Source organism: Castor canadensis, chromosome 12 (assembly GCF_047511655.1).
Source record: "Castor canadensis chromosome 12, mCasCan1.hap1v2, whole genome shotgun sequence".
Lineage (NCBI taxonomy): Eukaryota > Metazoa > Chordata > Mammalia > Rodentia > Castoridae > Castor > Castor canadensis.
In genome coordinates this window covers 109,327,563-109,335,525 of record NC_133397.1, presented here as the reverse complement: position 1 = coordinate 109,335,525, position 7,963 = coordinate 109,327,563, and positions in this window count along the sequence as shown.

The window sequence follows — 7,963 nt, the reverse complement described above, 5'->3', positions numbered from 1 at the left end:
CAGCTCTGAGTGCATTGCAGGAAGGGTCTAGGGCTTGCCTGTGGGAAGGGAGACTGTGGGCTTTCTTAAAAGCAGACAGGAGGGGAGGGAGCTGGAGGAGCAGCTGAGGAAGGAGGAAGCTTGATGGCTGATGCAGTGAGCAAGGTCGTGAACCAGGCTGCCCCACACTACTTCACAGCAGGCAAGGCCCTAGGCCTGGGTTCTAGACACTCACTGCCGGCTGGACTGAGGAAGTGCTGGCCCCCTGGGCTTTGTCCCTTCTGCAGACAGATTGCAGAGGAAGACGCTGGCCCAGCAGGTGCTGGGAAAAGATTCTTCTGTTACCAGACTGAAGAGTCTAAAAAGACACCAGTCCAGAAGACTCCAAATTCTTGTGACACCTGAACAGAGAACTGGACAGAGACACAAATTGCAAAACAATAGCAAAACTTTACTGAAGGAAAAGGAAAGAGAAAGAGGAAAGCACCACAAAGGAAGTGGTGAGCCCTTGCCAAGTGGCACCGAAGCATTGATTTCTTTGTTTAAGTCTTTGTTGTAAGGTGGGAAAAATCTGGACAGGCCTTAGGGAGGGACTAGGGTGGCCGGCAGGTATACTGAACACAGCCTTGTCGCTTAATGAGGAGTATTCTGTGCTTGTGCTTATGCTAATTTTTGACCTGTAAGTGTAATATGAGATGTGACCAAATCCATGAGGTTCTAAGTAAAAGGACGTCGCTGGGAGGTCAAACTGGGGACAGGCCTTTTTTATCAAGCAAGGCAGACCAAAAATGCCTTTTCTTGATGCTATGGTGACAATTTAGAGAGGTTCATTGCTCTAGCGATGGCTCAGAGTCTGTGCTGCGGGAGTAGGACATCTGTTTGCTTAAGAGAGATGCCAAGATGGGTTATTTCCCTTTGCTGGTCTGCCTCACTGTCACAGCAAAAGCAGCCAGGTGCAAGCCAAGCCCGTGTTGGGTCCCCTTGCTCAGGGCCAGCCAGGTGAGTCCCTTCCTGAGTTCTTCTCCTTCTTTGGTTTCTGGGCCAGCCCATGAACAGGTTCTGGAATTAGACCCATTCCAAGGCCACTCTGGGCCTATGCTTTGATGGTTCTAAGACATCATTCCTGCCTTGCAGTCTTACAGAGCCTGGGTAAAGCAGGGGATCATCTCCCCCAGATAGCACGGCCTTACTGGGTCAGAGCTAAGTGTCAGGGGCACAGAAATCAAGTTCCCTTTTCCTATCTACCACAAGCTTTTTATTTTAGTTTAAATTTAATTTAATTTTTGTGGCACTGGGGATTGAGTCCAGTGTCTCGTGCTTACAAGGTAAGTGCCCTACCACTCAAACCATGCCCTCAGCTCTTTTGCTTTTAGTTTGATTTTCAGATAGGGTCTCCAGCTAATTTTGCCTGGGCGGGCCTCGACTGGGATTACAGCCGTGAACTGCCACACCTGACCCACGACTCAATCCAGTTCCTAATCCCCAGGAACTACCCGCAAGGTCCAGCTGGTGGGACTCAAGACCCACAGAATCCCCACTGACTGAAGAGGAGCAGCGGGGAGGAGGGTGGCAGCAGGCAGAGGATTTCATCTCATCGTGACTCTGTCTCTCTGCTCTCTCATTTCCACGTGGCAACAGATTCCTCCCAGTGGTTAAAAAACTCTCTAATAGTGGCTTAAAGGAGACTGGCTGGAACCTCGTTTCTACAACCCAGGTTCATGGTCATTATCTCAGGACCTTGCATTCACTCCAGGACCTCTTTCGTTTGCTTGTTTTAATCATAGTCTGAAGAACAGTGTAGGTCACATCCCACTCCCCTGAGCCGCTCCATTCCCTCATTCTTCCCACCACTTAGACTCTGGCTTCCAGACTCCATGCCCCATTGGGTCTCCCAACCCCAGTGGGTAAGTCTTCCCAAAGCCTACTTTTAAGGGACACACAACTGTGCACAGACCCCCCTCAGATTTAGGCTGACAGACAACAGTGCTCACAAGGATAAAAACTACTACATCTACAAACTCTGCTACATTTTGGAAACCGTTGTGGGCGTTTTGTATGAACCGCCACATAGGACCTTCTCACAGTCCTATTAGGTAGATGTTATTACTAACTCCATTTTACAGATGGGAAGGCTGAGCTTCAGAGAAGCAAGTTTGCCTGACGTCATAGTATAGAAGTGGCAGAATCAGGATCTGAATTTGTGCCTTTGCCACTATATTTCAAGTCCTTCCATCCTGTTATGGTGTCATAAACTGGCCCATGCTCCAAGGCAAAGACCAGATTTGTTCACAGAAATCTTTTCAGACACAGAAAACTTATATTAGCAGCTGGTCTTAGATCATATTTTGGGAAATTCTGACTTTAGAACATTGGCTTCCCTATCTATGATTTAACCTCCTGGGAGTAATGAATGGCAGGGGGTGGGGGGGCACCGAGACCTGGTAAGAAGGACAAGAAGGGAAGAGAACAGGCGTGAAGAATAGAGAGAGAGAAAGAGGGAGAGAGGAAAAGGGTGCACTGTAGAGTGGGGAGTTTTTCAGGCTAGGGTGGAGTGGCTGAAGCCAGAGTCTAAGCAGGAGCAGAGTCCCTGAGTTTGAGACAGGGCCTGCACTCCTCTGCCATTCTCTTTGCTGTTTAAGCCAAAGTTAGACCTATGTTCCCCTCCCTCTCTGCCCCTCTGCAGAAGTTCCTCCACCTTCCTGCCAGGCACCTTCAGAAAATGTGTAATGAACCCATTCTCACTGTGTCTTGATCTGGTAGCACCCCTCAAAGTAGGAGAAGGCAGGAAAGGGCAAAGAAATGACTCCAGTTGTGGCAGTTTCATACCCAGGCCTTAGACAATGGATTGATGCTTAGGGAGGAAGGGAGTTAAGATAAGACCATGGGCCAAATTCTCCCTGGTGTTCCTAAGGATGAGCCAGATAACGAAGCTATAAACACAGCTCTGGCCACCCAGCTGAGAGGCCAAGGGAACTGAGAACTGGAAGTCTAGAGATAGACCTGCCATGGCTGTTTGGCTGTGGGACCTTGAGCAGGTCATTAACTCAATGTTCCTTCTGTCCACAAGGAAGTGAAATTGTAGGTTTTGATCCACGTAGTTCTTTTTAATCAATTAAAAAAAATTGGTGGCACTTGAGTTTGAACTCAGGGCCTCACACTTGCTAGGCAGGTGCTGTACCAATTGAGCCACTCCACCAGTCACGTAATTTTTCTTCTAGTGTATCTCCCAGCTCTGACATGCCGTAGCCCCACAGTGGAGTTTAATGTAAAAATCAAGCAAAGATTATAAACAAATTAGCCCAGAACAGATCTGGGCTGTGCATAGTCGTTACCCAGCTAAGTAAATTAACGGTAAGAGCTGCTGGACTTTGTGGTACTTTGTCCCCTAGAACCGTGGTTTCTGGGTTACAGGCACATTGATGGAGCAAAGAGAGATGGGAAGGTGATCTCTGGGCTCTGTCTTTCCTCCTCCCTCAACCCACCTCCCATAAGGAGAAACTTTCTGGCTTCTGCAGACTTTAGGGCTGACACCTGAAGCCCAGCCTGTCTCAACCAAACCTCCCTTAACAGGCACCATTCCCGCACCGACCTTGAGGGGAGTACACTAGGCAAGACTTTAGATGACAAATGTCAGTTAAAACAAAACACAGAAATCCACAGGTACCTCTGCTTTCAGACTTGACTGGAATCAGGAAATCCAGTGATAAGGGCTCTGGTTTCTTCTGTTTGGCTCCATTCTGCATACAGTCTCTTCCCCCATGGCAGGGTGGATAGATGGCTAACCACGTCCCCAGACTCCTGTCTTCTGATTTTAGTGGCTCCTGCAGAAAGAATGCCTTCCTCAGCAGCCTCACCTGAAGAGCTGATTGGCCAGTTGGTGCCATGAGCCTTCCCGAATAGAACTCTGGTCAGGAGGATAAAAATACTCTGAACACATGTGGGCATGTCTCCCCTGCCACTGGAGAACAACATGGGGTTCACCTGATAAAATGGCTTATCTACAGGAAAAAAGGGGTGCAGAGAGGCCTCTAGACAGATGAAATTTTCACCACCGTCCCTCAACTTGAACTCTTTTTTTTTTTTTTTTTGCAGTACTAGGATTTGAACTTAAGGCCCCACACTGGCTAGTCAACTGCTCTATCACTTGAGCCACATCTCCAGCCAAAGGGAATGTTTTTAAGCGCATTTTACATATAAGAAAATCAAGAATGTGACTAGTTAAATAATTCACCGGGGTTCACAAAACTAGGAAGTCACAAAGCCTGGCCTGGAAGTCACATTTATCTGGCCCTAAAGTATAGCCTATAAGCAAAATTGTCCCAGCAACCCAGGACCCCATAATCCCAAATCCTTGTCATTCAGGGTTCGCAAAATAACTGAAGTTGCAGGGAGCTGAGCAATGAACAGGTGAACTCTGGACTTTCAAAGACTTGCTGCTCTGCTCCCCTTCTCTCCCTGTCTTTCTCCAGGTGGAAGGAAGAATCTGGGGAGCCGTGAACACCCTGTCATTACCCCTGCCAAGCTGGATATGAAAGTATGAGTGTCACCATTTAGACAAATGTTCTCAACCGCAGTGTGCTCAGACTGGTGTGGTGAATCATTTTGAGGTAGGTTACGAGTAATTTGTTTTAGTAATAGTTCAAACATGGGAGTTTGCAAATGATTTGTGTTTTTCAAAAAATAAAACAGAGAAAACTCAAGGTCATCCTTGTCACAGAACCCATCGTGTTTGCCTTCTGCAGTACTGAGTGGGAGAGAGAGGTTAAAGCAAAAAGGCTTTACCATTTCCCATTATCCTGGGTAGAGCAATGGTAGATTTTCACACTTGTGTGCTTAACTGGAAAAAGGGTTGGGAATTACTGGTTTAAGGGAGGACTTCTGTCCACAAATGCCTCCTCTATAGCTGTTTTCAATTCCACCAAATGAAGATATATTGGTTCTAAAACCTCAAGCTGAGTCTGTCACCCATGGCTCATGCCTGTAATCCTAGCTACTTGGAAGGCTGAGATCAGGAAGATTGTGGTGTCCAGGCCTCCCTGGGCAAAAAGCAAGCTGTCATCTTCAAAATAACCAGAGCAAACAGAGCTGGAGGCGTGGCTCAGAAGTAAAGCACCTGCCTAGTAAGTGCAAAACCCTGAGTTCAAACCCTAGAAATACTGGAAGAAAAAACAAAACCTCAAGCTAGGTAGTCATTCACATATTAGTGTGAATTATAGGATACCCTTGTTCAAGAATAAAGCATTCTGGAGGTCTCAGATGAATGGAGACATTTCTGGATCCTTTCATATTAAAAAAAAAAAAACCTTCTGAAGGACTAAAAAAAAGTCCAACTTTAAAGTGAAGCTTTAAATAGAGTTGAAAGCTTTGAGTTAATAGATAATTTTATGCAAAATCACTTTCACGCTAGCAAGCAGCTTCCAAAATGTGTAGGCAGCTGGGTTTCTCTCTCTCTCTCTCTTTTTTTTTTTTTTGCCATTGTGGCAAAGTGGAGCTTTATTCTCCCGGTTCTTTTTCTTTCTGGTAATTGCGTTACTGGGGTTTGAACTCAGGGCTCTGCACTTGCAATGCAGGCTCTCTACCATTCAAGCCAAGCTTCTATTCCTTTTTGCTCTTACTTTGGAGATAGGGTCTCACTTTTTGCCTAGGGCTGGCCTGGACTCTGATCCTCCTATTTATGCTTCCTGCAGTAGCTAAGATGACAGGTGCCCACCACCACATCCAGCTTTTTCCCATTGAGATGGGATCTCATGAACTTTTTGCTTAGGCTGGCCTGGAACTGTGATCTTCCCAATCTCTGCCTCTTGAGTAGCTAGGATTACAGGCGTGAGCTCCTGGTGCCCAGCTGCCTTCTGGATATTTTTAATGTAGCATCATATGAGAGAAAGAGCCAGAGTTCATTATTCAACACAGCCAGGAGGTAGAAACAACCCAACGTTCACCTGTGGGAGAAAGGATGAAGAAAATGTGGCCTATATTGTATACACAATGGAATATTACTCTGCCTTAAAAATGGAGGAAGTTCTGACATGTACTACAACATTGGTGAACCCTGAAGATATTATGCTGAGCGGAATAATCCACTAACAGAAAGACGAATACTATGTGACTCTACTTAGATGAAGTATCTAAAGTAGTCACACTCTTAAAGTAGAAAGTAGAATGTGGTTGCCCGAGGCTGGGAATAGGGGAGAGGGTGGCGGAGGAGTTGTTGCTCAATGGGTATAGAGTTTCAGTTTTGCAAGGCATTCCTTGCACAACATATGATTATACTTCACACGACAGAACTGTACACTTAGATGGTTAAGATGGTAAATTTTGTTATGCAATTTTTAACCCCAAATTTTAAAAATGTAAATAAGAAAAAAAGAAGAAGAAAGAGTCAGAAAGCTCGTGTTAAGTTATCCCATCATTCAAGATAAAGGCAAAAATAAAAATTATTGGAAAAAGGGAGGCAGCAATTGGTCTCAGAGCCTAATTGTAAGCTGGCATGGTGGTGTATGCTTAGAATCCCAAGCATTCTGGAGCCTGAAGCTTGTTTCAGAAAGTCAGCCTGGGATAGATGGTGGATATTCTGTCTCAAAAAAAAAAAATACTCTAATTCTAAGGATGTCAAAAGGGACAATGAGCCCCTTCTCATGGAGTGCATGACAAAAGAAAATTCTACATGGACCATGATTTGTTCTATTATTAATTTATTTCAAAAAGGAATGCTCAGACCAAGCATACCTGTAATTGTAGGTCCTTGGGGGGCAGAGAGAAGAGGATCAAAGATGAGGCCAGCTATTTGCAGACAACATGATTCTATACCTTAAAGACCCAAAAAACTCTACTCAGAAGCTTCTAGACATCATCAATAGCTATAGCAAGGTAGCAGGATATAAAATCAACATAGAAAAATCATTAGCATTTCTATACACTAACAATGAGCAAACGGAAAAAGAATATGTGAAAACAATTCCATTTACAATAGCCTCAAAAAAAATCAAATACCTAGGTGTAAACCTAGCAAAATATGTGAATGAACTCTACAAGGAAAACTATACACTTCTGAAGAAAAAGACTGAGGAAGACTATAGAAAGTGGAGAGATCTCCCATGCTCATGGATTGGTAGAATCAACATAGTAAAAATGTCTGTACTCCCAAAAGTAATCTACATGTTTAATGCAATTCCCATCAAAATTCCAATGACATTCATTAAAGAGATTGAAAAATCTACCGTGAAATTTATATGGAAACACAAGAAGCCACGAATAGCCAAGGCAATACTCAGTCAAAAGAACAATGCAGGAGGTATCACGGTACCCGACTTCAAACTATATTACAAAGCAATAACAATAAAAACAGCATGGTACTGGCACAAAAACAGACATGAAGACCAGTGGAACAGAATAGAGGATCCAGATATGAAGCCACACAACTATAACCAACTTGTCTTTGACAAAGAAGCTAAAAATATATGATGGAGAAAAGACAGCCCCTTCAACAAAAACTGCTGGGAAAACTGGTTAGCAGTCTGCAAAAAACTGAAACTAGATCCATGTATATCACCCTATACCAAGATTAACTCAAAATGGATCAAGGATCTTAATATCAGACCACAAACTCTAAAGTTGATACAGGAAAGAGTAGGAAATACTCTGGAGTTAGTAGGTATAGGTAAGAACTTTCTCAACAAAACCCCAGCAGCATAGCAACTAAGAGATAGCATAGATAAATGGGACCTCATAAAGCTAAAAAGCTTCTGTTCATCAAAAGAAATGGTCTCTAAACTGAAGAGAATGCCCACAGAGTGGGAGAAAATATTTGCCAGCTACACATCTGACAAAGGATTGATAACCAGAATATATAGGGAACTTAAAAAACTAAATTCTCCCCAAACTAATGAACCAATAAAGAAATGGGCAAGTGAACTAAACAGAACTTTCTCAAAAGAAGAAATTCAAATGGCCAAAAAACACATGAACAAATGCTCACCATCTCTAG